Source organism: Crinia signifera, chromosome 7, assembly GCF_055691185.1.
Source record: "Crinia signifera chromosome 7, ASM5569118v1, whole genome shotgun sequence".
Taxonomy (NCBI): domain Eukaryota; kingdom Metazoa; phylum Chordata; class Amphibia; order Anura; family Myobatrachidae; genus Crinia; species Crinia signifera.
In genome coordinates this window covers 8,153,497-8,165,439 of record NC_139223.1, presented here as the reverse complement: position 1 = coordinate 8,165,439, position 11,943 = coordinate 8,153,497, and the positions used below count along the sequence as shown (strand labels likewise).

General features: G+C 47.0%; 1 protein-coding gene across 2 annotated transcripts in view; it reads right to left on the bottom strand.

Annotated features, from left to right (window-relative positions):
- LOC146019740 (uncharacterized) overlaps positions 1–11,943 on the bottom strand; it is a 781,584-nt gene that overhangs the window by 391,242 nt on the left and 378,399 nt on the right. The gene's annotated exons all lie outside the window — the stretch shown is intronic.

Sequence of the window (11,943 nt, the reverse complement as noted above, 5' to 3'; positions counted from 1 at the left end):
ATGAATATTTAATATTGACCATTTGTTTGTGTCAACCATTTGTCAATGTCGACATTTTCCATGTGTCAACCTATTGCAAAATATTATTGCAAGCTATTAATTTTTAAGGTTTCTGTACATACTGTATATTCTGTATTTATATCATGTATATGTAAGCTGTTGTGTTACCAATAAATGTGTTGAAACAATGGTATAAACCCTTTGGATTAAATATCCTGAGTTTATTTCAATTTATTTATTTCATTTATTTGGTAATGGTCACTTTGTGCAGAGACTAACACCTGATCCAGCGGCGCTTATTACACAAACAGATTTGGGACTGATCCAACACCTTTATTGTATATAACATACATCTAAAACAAAACAAAAATTTGCACCTCCCGGGGGCAGGGCCGGCTCCACCACTAGGCAGGTTTAGGCATTTGCCTAGGGCGCCGGCCACTGGAGGGCGGTAGTGAGCTGCAGGCCAGCTACCGCAAAGGAGAGTCGGAGGAAGGAGAAGCTGCAGCATCGATCGACGATCTGCCAAGCAGGTGAGTGATATCCCTCCTCCCACCCGCCGGAACCCCCGTATAAAACTTGCTGCCTCTGCCTGGTCATCAGCAGCCAGGTCAGCGGCAGCATTTGGCAGCAGGGGCCGCCCCAGCCCCCGCCACATAGTCAGCACTTAGCTGCCTGCAACCCCCCCTTCCCCCGGGCTGGACAGTGCCCGCAGTCGTCCCCCCCCTTTCCTCCCGGCTGGACAGCGCCCGCAGTCCACCTCCTCCCTCTGGGCTGGACAGCACCCGTAGTCCCACCTCCCCTGTAGCGCCCCCCCCCCCCGTAGCTAGTCTAGCAGCAATCCGCTGCCCCCCCTCCCCCCCCCCAGGCGATCAGTGTTTGTTGGGGAGACGGGGCTGCTGGGTCGCCTTGGGCACTAACAGGGCTTGCACCGGCCAAAAATAAGATAAAAATGGAGCAGTAATTGGAATCTTTGGTATAAATTAAAGCATTAAAATCGGGCTGAGCAATATCCTCCTGTTTTTCCAAAGGTTGTTTGTACAGGGCAATTATAAATGGTCAAGTTTGCCCAAACAGGAGAAAGCGAGTGCACTCTGAACATATCTGGGCACAGGAATAAATGGGTGAGCAGACTGTCTCCCGGCAAGACACTTTCTCAAGAAGGCACCTGCTAGTTAGCAATGTCAATTGGTGCATACACTCACTTATTGAAGTATCTCCCAGTAAATGGGGATCTGGGTCCCGTTGTAGGGGGACGGACAGTACCAGTGGTGTGAGGGGATGGAGGTCCGTTGTTCCGGACTGCCAGGGCTAAGTCAGCCACAAGTAGGTTGCCATCCTGCTGGTAATATCCTGTGTACTCCAGTGAGCGGTGACGCAGCTGGTGAGTATCAGCTGTGTGCACTGGGGGTGGTGATGGTGGCAGTTACATATATGTAGACACAATGACGTAGCGTTACAAGGGCAGTGTGACTTCACATGAAGCCATTGCGACCTAGAAGAACATGGCTGGCATGCATCTGGTCTCGTAGTCAGGTGGCTTCAGATCATGTGTGAGTGCTTCACTGCAGGGCAAACCGCTCACAGTTCACTGTCGTGCCTGCACATTTTTGCTGGCATATCGCTGGGCGGGACCTGGCACGTGGGGGTAACTCTAAGCAGGGGTAACTCTGGAGGTTGGGGATCCCCACTCCTACAGGGTCCCTTCTTTGGCCGTGGGAACTTGAATAACAAGTTTCCCCTGACTGTGGCATTACCCTGGCTGTTTAGGCCCGGTTCTGGTTGTCAAAATACAGGGGACCACTACTCGTTTTGTCCCCTGTATTTTGGGAATCAGGACTGGTCCCTGAGCTTGGTGCTGGTTTTAGAAATCCTGGAGATCCCCTATGTTTTTTTACCCCTGAATTTCTGAAACCAGGACAGGTTCTTTGAGCCCGGTGCTGGTTATGCTCAGGAGGGGGGACCATCGCAGAAATTGCACACGTGCATTAAATCACACATTATCATGACTAAAACTCGCACATTTTCACGACTAAAATTTGCACCACATCACATACAGTAGTTGATTTTTTTTTTTTTTTGTGAATTGGAAAAAATGTCGCCCGATAGTTAAACAGGCCATTAAAGTTTGTAGACTAGTGTAGACACTAACGGGGAGTTATGGTATGGACCCAGAAACACCTTTATATGATACCCTCCATTTGTTGGAACTGAGAGAATTGCAGGTACAAGAAGTATGGGTACAAAAAGGAATAAGAGGATTAGGGCAGCTACTGTATATGAGGAGGAGAATCTGAGAACCTTTCAGTCCTTGAAAACTTAATTCTCTCTACCAAACAATTATCTTTTCAGACACCTGCAGATAAGACAGGCCCTGGAAGTTCAGTTTGAAAACATAAATCCTGTCATAAAAGAATCTTTAACTAAAAAACTGGTCATCAGATCTCCCCAAAGGCACGAGGTCTCCTTTTTTTCATTAGGCTCTGACTCAGGCATCAAACGATAGAGGCTAGTGGAACTGAAGGATTAAGTTGGAAAGGGACTTGGGGGGAATAATAAAGGATTATTGGGAGGAAGCAATACTGTATGTAACATCCGAAAAGCCACAAATCAAGCCAGGTTTCAACAGGTCCAATTGTTTATAATCCATAGGACATATATGACACCAGAACGAATGTACAAATGTGGAGGTACAAAAAGCACTCGATGCCCGAAATGTGTAATTAACATGGGTTCATTCTGGCACCTTCTATGGGAGTGTCCCAAGGTGGCTGCATTCTGGACAGGGGTGATAGAAGTGATATCGGACGTGGGGATACCCAGTAATTTATGTACCCCTCGCACATGTATCCTAGCCGTAGTAGAGAATGCATCATTAAGTAACGGCGATAAACTACTACTGATACAGCTATGCACCCTGGCCAAGATATGCATTGCCAGAGAGTGGTTGGCTAAAAAGGGGCCCAGCTTAGGCGCATGGATAGCATTGGTACACGCTACTTAGGACCATGAGAGATATGTGCATATGGCTAGGGGCAAGGCCCAGAGATTCCATAAAATATGGGACAGATGGATGGCCTCCATGGAGGCCAGCTGACCTAGGTAAAAAAAAAAGGACCCTAGGTTATATAGGAACTTGAACGAGGGAACAGATCAATCCCACATAAAGTAGGGGCTACTAATAATTGCCTGATTAAATGGGCAAATAACTGATTTAAGTTAACCTAAGGTCCGGGGGGGGGGGGGGGAAGGGGGGGGGGGGCTGAGGTAGGGGAGGAGGGATGATGGTAGGATATCAATAAAAGAATGTACGACTGTTAATAGCACATAATGTATATAAGCAGGTGGTTGTGGTGATGCGTCTCGACCTAAGAGCCCGTATAAACACGAGCAAAGAGATTAGAATTATATAGAAATGTAATAATGAAAATAATAAGAAATATAGAGAAATAGTATTTTAGTCACTGTGCAAGCATGGTTATTAACCAATATAAATGGATAATAGGAGCACAATCTTAATAGCACAGAATATAGGAGTGAGTATAATGAATTACAGGACTTTCATCGGGCTGCTCCCATCCTATGGAATGCCCTTTCACGCACAATAAGACTCTCCGCTAGCCTCCAAACTTTCAAGCGTTCCCTGAAAACTCTTCAGGCAAGCCTATCAAATTTAAGTTCTACACGTATAGCCCTCTGAGGCACTTATGTATTACTGTATATAGCTTCCCTTCTGGACCTACAAGCTATGCTATTACTGATGCCTGTCCTTGTGTTTCCCTCCTATGTCCCTATAGATTGTAAGTATGCAGCAGGGCCCTCCTACCTCCAAGTCTGTAACGGAATCTGCTGCGCTATATAAGACGCTGTAACGGAATCTGCTGCGCTATATAAGAAACTGTAACGGAATCTGCTGCACTATATAAGACACTGTAACGGAATCTGCTGCGCTATATATGACACTGTAACGGAATCTGCTGCGCTATATAAGACGCTGTAACGGAATCTGCTGTGCTATATAAGACGCTGTAATGGAATCTGCTGCGTTATATAAGACGCTGTAACAGAATCTGCTGCGCTATATAAGACGCTGTAACGGAATCTGCTGCGCTATATAAGACACTGTAACGGAATCCACTGCGCTATGTAAGACGCTGTCACGGAATCTGCTGCGCTATATAAGACGCTGTAACGGAATCTGCTGCGCTATATAAGACGCTGTAACAGAATCTGCTGCGCTATATTAGACGCTGTAACAGAATATGCAGCGCTATATAAGACACTGAAAGAGAATCTGCTGCGCTATATAAGACACTGTAACGGAATCTGCTGTGCTATATAAGATGCTGTAACGGAATCTGCTGCGCTATATAAGACACTGTGACGGTATCTGCTGTGCTATATAAGACACTGTAACGGTATCTGCTGCGCTATATAAGATACTGTAACGGAATCTGCTGCGCTATATAAGACGCTGTAACGGAAACTGCTGCGCTATATAAGACGCTGTAACGGTATCTGCTGCTCTATATAAGACACTGTGACGGTATCTGCTGTACTATATAAGACACTGTAACGGTATCTGCTGCGCTATATAAAATGCTGTAACGGAATCTGCTGCGCTATATAAGACACTGTAACGGTATCTGCTGCGCTATATAAGATGCTTTAACGGAATCTGCTGCGCTATAGAAGACACTGTAACAGAATCTGCTGCGTTATATAAGACACTGTAACGGAAACTGCTGCGCTATTTAAGACGCTGTAACGGTATCTGCTGCGCTATATAAGATGCTGTAACGGAATCTGCTGTGCTATATAAGATCCTGTAACAGAATCTGCTGCGCTATATAAGACACTGTAACTGAATCTGCTATGCTATATAAGACGCTTTAACGCAATCTGCTGCGCTATATAAGACGCTGTAACGGAATCTGCTGCGCTATATAAGATGCTGTAACAGAATCTGCTGTGCTATATAAGACACTGTAACGGAATCTGCTGCGCTATATAAGACGCTGTAACAGAATCTGCTGTGCTATATAGGACGCTGTAACGGAATCTGCTGCGCTATATAAGACGCTGTAACGGAATCTGCTGCGCTATATAAGACGCTGTAACAGAATCTGCTGCGCTATATAAGACGCTGTAACGGAATCTGCTGCGCTATATAAGACACTGTAACGGAATCTGCTGCACTATATAAGACGCTGTAACGGAATCTGCTGCACTATATAATACACTGTAACGGAATCTGCTGCACTAAATAAGACGCTGTAACGGATTAGCATTCTCTAATAGCAAAACTGTGGCAAAGCATGCTGGGATGTGTAGTTTCACAACATCTGGAGGGCCAACGTTGGACATGCCTGGTTTAAAGCCTTCACCATAATGTTAGAATGTGTCATTCATACGCACTGACAGCAATGAAATCAGGTGTGGAGTTGTTCCTTCGTCAACGGTTGTTGTTCCTTCCCAGATCGTCAATCTTTTCCCCAGATCATCAATGAAGGCAAATTAAAACTGGGGGCCAAATGTAATAGGGTGAGAGTTTCAGAAAGTGAGAGATTTTGGGAGAGTTTTCGGTACTTGTTTCCTAGCACGGCCACAATCGCGGGCATCGGGTGTCATTTTTAGTGGTGTACGACGCGACCGACGCGATGCCCCCGATTTTCCCATTGAAATGCATTGAAAAAAGTCAAAATCGCGTCGGTCGCGTCGTATGCGGCTAAAAAAGGCTTAAATGGTCCAGACGCGATGCCCCCGATTTTCCCATAGGAAACAATGTTAAATGGCTCAATGTACCCGCGATGCCCCCGATTTCCCATAGGGAACAATGTTAAATGCCTCAATTTCACCAAATCATCATAGGGAACAATAGTAAATGGGCCAGAAAGCCCCAAAAACACCCCAGAACAGTGAAATGTCCCCCCAAAAGTAGTTTACGCCACCCCACGATCAACGCGAACCCGAAGCATGGCAAGCGCAGCGAGCCTGCGAGGGGCGGCGGTACGCGTCCTCCGACCTTTTCATACCCCCACTATCCACGTCGGCGTGGAGTTGAGAATAGAATAGTTTGGCGAGCGCAGCGAGCCACCGAGTCCGAAGCGTGGCGAGCGCAGCGAGCCCCGCGAGGGGACGCGGATACCTTCACAGGTAAATGCGTCCCTTCGCGGGCTTCACAGGTATCCGCGTCCCCTCGCGGGGCTCGCTGCGCTCGCCACGCTTCGGGCACGGTGGCTCGCTGCGCTCGGCACACTATTCTATTCTCAACTCCACGCCGACGTGGATAGTGGGGGTATGAAAAGGTCGGAGGACGCGTACCGCCGCCCCTCGCGGGCTCGCTGCGCTCGCCGCGCTTCGGGCTCGCGTTGATCGTGGGGTGGCGTAAAATACTTTTGGGGGGACATTTCACTGTTATGGGGTGTTTTGGGGGGTTTATGGCCCATTTAACATTGTTCCATATGATGATTTGGGTAAATTGACCCATTTAACATTGTTTCCTATGGGAAATCGGGGCCATCGCGGCTAAATTGAGGCATTTAACATTGTTTCCTATGGGGAAATCGCGGGCATCGCGTCGCGACCATCGCACCCGATTTTTTAGTGCATGCGATGGCCGCGATGCCCCCGATTTTTCCTCACGATGCCCACGATCATGATCGTTGTGGCCGTGCTAGGAAACAAGTACCGAGTTTTCCCATGTTTTTTTAAGCAGCAATCAATTACACTGCAAAACCAGGTTGATTTTGCCTTGTAATTGATTGCTGCTTTAAAAAACATGGGAAAACTCTCCCAAAATCTCTCACTTTCTGAAACTCTCACCCTATTACATTTGGCCCTTGGTGTTTTTTAAAATTTCTAAGTGAAATTTCCCAAAAACGGCTTTGAGGTGCACACCACCGGGTCCAGAGGTATCTTGATGCTGAATTTGGTGTCTCTGAGTGCTGCGGTGTGTCTGTAATGCGACAGACACGCACACACACACGCACACACACACACTCTTCAACTTATTATATAGATGTATGTGTTTGATGTGTTTTTATGATATTAGAATATGTCAATTGGGTGCTCCAGTGGCGCAATCGGTCAGCGCGCAGTACTTATTAGAATATGTCAATTATTAGAGGCAATATAAATCAATGCCATATTAACTGATTAACTATCTCCCAGTTATTGCGCAGTTCTCTTGTTTATAGTTATTTTTCCTTGGTTTCTTCGAGGGATCTGAGCCATCCCCACTAGAACAGCTGCAATAGACGGGAAGGGATCGATTCCTAAAATCAGTCTGGTCATATTTTTATTATTGACTGTAAAAAAAATCAATGTATTTACGGCGCAGGACTTTTTTCTGTATTTATGGTTATGGATCTGCTTGAATTGACAGATTACCTTTCAGTGTAATGCTGTGTACACACGGTGAGATTTGACATTAGATTTTGACTATATAGTCAAAATCGCATACATATCGTTAGCAGATTGTATGCAGATCTCACAGGTTTTTTACATTGCGATCCCGATGTGCGCTCCCGGGACAGCACAAATCGAACCCCAGATATACAGGGCAGCGATGACTGTATAGTGCAAATCTAATGCAGACTGTATGGATTGTATGTAAATAGTACAGAGATAGCAAAGATTGTATAGCAATCGAATCTTAAGACGAATAGTAAGGGGATCTCACTGCGTGTACATCTTAATCCCTGACATGACAGGGGAAGACCATCCCCCTGTATTACATCACGTTAGCTTCTTGCAGGGACAGCTCTTCCGGTACAGATCTGTTACATGATGTATAGACCTTTGGGGTTACGAGCAGTGGGTTATAAGGCACATGACCAGCCTTAGGAAGGCAGGGACGTGCAGTTAGGGGAGGCAGGGGAGGCAGTGCCTCCCCTGTCATTAGGGATAAACATAATAAAATAATACAAAGAATATACTTATGACACATATTATGTGTTACAAGTATATGCTTTATATTAATCTATTAATTTTTACACCATAATTTGTTACTTTACTGTTTCGGAGGCACCTAGAGCAGTGCCTCCGACTGTTAATGTTAAGTTTCAAGAAAAAGGGGCGGGCAGGGTGCAGGGCCAGGCACCAGGCTGCAAAATTCCATCAAAAAAACCTCTACAAGCAGCACCTATAGCGGTGCCGCAGTGACAGGGACATCCTTTAAAAGCAAGCCGCTGTCAGTGAAGCAGCTGCGATTGGTCAGTGCAGCAGAAGTTACCCAGCTGCACTAGCCACAGTCTTTCGCAAAACCACCCCCCTCCCCTGCATGGCGGGAGCACGGACCTCCGTACAACCCACCTCCTTCCCCACCCGGCGGCTGCTTGGTCGGCCACACACCTGGTATGCACACGATGAAACCTCCACACCCCTACCCCCTTCCTTACCCGGCGGCTGCATGGACACCCACTTTTCCCCCCTCCCCTGGTGGACGCATGTTTAGAACCACTGAAAACTCCCCTTCCCCACCCGACGGGTGCACAGATCTCCGTACCCCAGCCCCCCTCCCCAAATGTCCGCGATACGCAGCTCACAAACCTGTGGGCACCTCTGCTGTTCACGAAGCACGGGGACCGCAGGGGACATCCCAGAAGCCAAGCCTGGAGCAAAGCTGGAGACGGCATTGCAGCAGCCATTGATAATGCAGGTACCGGGTGCCTTATGTCTGGCAGTTGGCTGCCGGTGAGTGAGAGCTGGGGAGCGGACAGGGGGAGGAGGGCGAATGCTCACTGTTAGCACAGATCAATGCAGGGTGATGGTGTCAGCCCTGCCGGAGCTGTCACTGACACCAATGCTGTGCTGTTCACGGTGTTCAGGGAAGGGAGAAAAGTCTTAAAACAATGTAAGGGCCAGGAGATATGTTTAAGGTGCATTCTGTGTAAAAGGGCAATTAATAATGTGGGGCAAATGTAAGAGGCACTATGTGGGGCATTATATGTAAAAGGGAATTTAACAATGAGGGGCACATGTTAAGGGAATTATTTGTATATTAGAATTTAATAATGTAGGGCATATGTGTCATGTGTATAAGGTCATTACTAATGTGGGGCATATATGTCATGTGTATAAGGTCATTACTAATGTGGGGCATATGTGTCATGTGTATAAGGTCATTACTAATGTGGGGCATATGTGTACAGGCAATTTTTATGGTAAGGTGCATTATGTGAGAGAGCATTAATAATGTGTAGCAAACAGTTTGTGTATGGGGGAATTATTTGTATTAATGGGATTAATAAAGTGTGATATACTGTAATGTGTAAAAATGTATTAATTAGGAGTGTAATTTGTAAGGGGGTTTATTGTGTGGTAATAGATGGATAAGGACATTACTAGTGTGTGTCATTCTGTGCAAATGGTGTACTGTATGTGTACTGCGAATAAGGGTACGACTGTGGAGGTTGAGCGCAGTGGCATAACTACGACAGGTGCCGGGGATGGGGTCGCTATGGCACCCTTGATGATTGCAGGACCCGCCCCTCCCCTGCACCAAGTCATGCTGCTGCCACTGCCTCACTAACCACTGACCTCACCGCACGTCACTGTAGGAAGGCATCTACCATAAATGCTGTATTTAGATTTTATTGGCAAGCCTCCATACACAAGGAACCCAACCTTGCTGCAGTGACGTGAGAGAGAACAAGAGTACCGCGCTCAACCTGTTATTGTGCAGTGGACCTTGGAGATGTTGAGCAGGAGGAATGACAGGGTGTAATCTTACAGTACCCGGTACTTTCTGCATGGCCTCCTGTGAGCACATTAGGGATGGCCATCGACCATTAGTGATTTGAAATCATCAATGCTTTATGGCCGATGTTGAATACTTTTGCCATCAATGTGGGAGAACCAGATGGTTTCCCTACATCGATGGCAAAGGAGAACCGATGTTTCCTTATTTTATTTTTTTTTCAAGGTCGACATGGGACACAGAGCATAGCTCCACCCCTGACACCTGGAAGTCCCGCCCCTGAGTTCGGATTGGCCCACGGGCCATTCAATCATATATAATGGAAGACCATTGATAGCTTAAACTATTGATGGTTATCCATCAGATAGTTGACTACTAATGATGGCTGGGTGCAGAATCACCATCGATGGCAACAAACGATGGTATCTGCACCAATGGCCATCCATAGAGCACATAAAGGCCTCCACTCTGGCCCTGCTAGAGTCGGTGGCGTAGCTATCATGTGGCAGACCCCGCAGCTGCTCGAGGGAACGGCGCCAGCAGGGTCTGTGGTGGGCGCTCGGCGCACCATAGCTACGCCACTGTGTCCAGCCATGCAGTTTGTGTCAGTGCGCATGGCACACTGACATTAGGATGCTGCCGTGCTACTGGCTGAGCTGACAGTCAATGTCAGTGACAGCGGGCGGTCTTTTTCTTCGCCCCACTGGAAGTTGTAACACCCAGGTTTTTGCGATATTTGCCATCAGGGCGGGAAGCGCTGCTAATTTGAAAAGACTAGCCAGACCCTGATTGGCTATGAGAATTCAACCAATCTGGCCAATCTTTTCAAATTCAGCAGCGCTTACCTCCCCAACGGCACATAGCGCTACAAGGCAAGCTGTCCGCCGCTGTCCGGATAATCCCAGCTGCTGCACATTGGGGGGGGCACTGTCGGTCAAACTGCCAGCTTCTGGGAGCAGCGTGCAGCAGGAAGGGGGGCAGCGTTTTTGCAGCCAGGCCCGACATGTGTGCAGGGGTGGGGATGCCCAGGTGGCTGTGGTTGGCAGGGTTTACAATGCACCGATCGAGACGGTTCTGGCTGTGAGCTTACTGCGCTCTCCCTGCTCTCCCCCCCCCCAGTGAAGCCTCCACCAATGACGGCGCTCCCCGCAAGTGTGGCAGACAGCAAGGATTATAAGCAGCCCCTTTTCTGCCGTCATTAATTTAAAAAGAAGAGAAAAAGAGATTCCTACAAGGGGCACTCAAAACTGACTGGATTTAGTAATTAGCATTTTTTGAATATATTAATTGCTAATGAAGTGTCCCAAGAAAATGTTAAAATTTTAATTTGAATAGATATTTAATAAAATGAGCTGTGAAATATCTTTAAAAACAATGGTGAAAAATTGCAATAATGTGTTGAGGTGTAACAATAAATTTTAAAATAAAGCCATCTGTGTGTATGTGGTCTTTTTATAGGTAGGTACCTTGTAGATAGGAAGTGACAGTGACTTCGGAACTGGAGATATCCAACTTCAAAGCAGCAGTTCACATCCGACCTGTTAATTGCATTTCCCAGTCATATTTCTCAGGTTCTCTCTGACGTTTTTCTGATAGTATGCCAAAAGCTGTGACTCTCCCCTTTCTGGTGACACTAGCGGCTTGTCTCTATCATGCCCAGAACCAGAGATATCAGCCTTCCAGCAGCCGGTCCCTGCTCCAGCTCCAAATGTCTGGTGTACAGTTTTATACAGTATTTTTGTCAATGGCTTGCTCTGGCTCCTGATCTCTGATCCTCAAGTTCCAAGCACCTCCTGAAAGTTGGGACTCTGGGTTTTGATACTATTGACGGCTAAGAATTATCTATTTCCAGATAATGGCAATATCTGCAGTCAAACAAGCTGCCCTTCCACTGGAAAATTATGAATATTAAGCCCACTTCATTTTCCAACCCTCCCCTGCGTATAAAACTCCCCCTACCTCCCTGGAAGTCATTTACAAGGGACCCATCGTTCAGCTCAGTGCCCCCTTCCACACGTTAGTGTTCTCCCTCCCACCACCTGTGCAGTAAAGGAGTAATTAGCAGAAGTTACTGCTCCAGGTCCTACATGTTGAATGGCAGATAGAGCACCCCCTGCCACCCGTGGGACATCAAAGCTGCTGCTGATAGCACCCCCCACCCCTAGGAGGGGAGAATAGGTAAGGGCCGCAGTGCATTGCTTTACCCAGGGGCCCACACTGCTGTTAAGACGGCCCTGTTG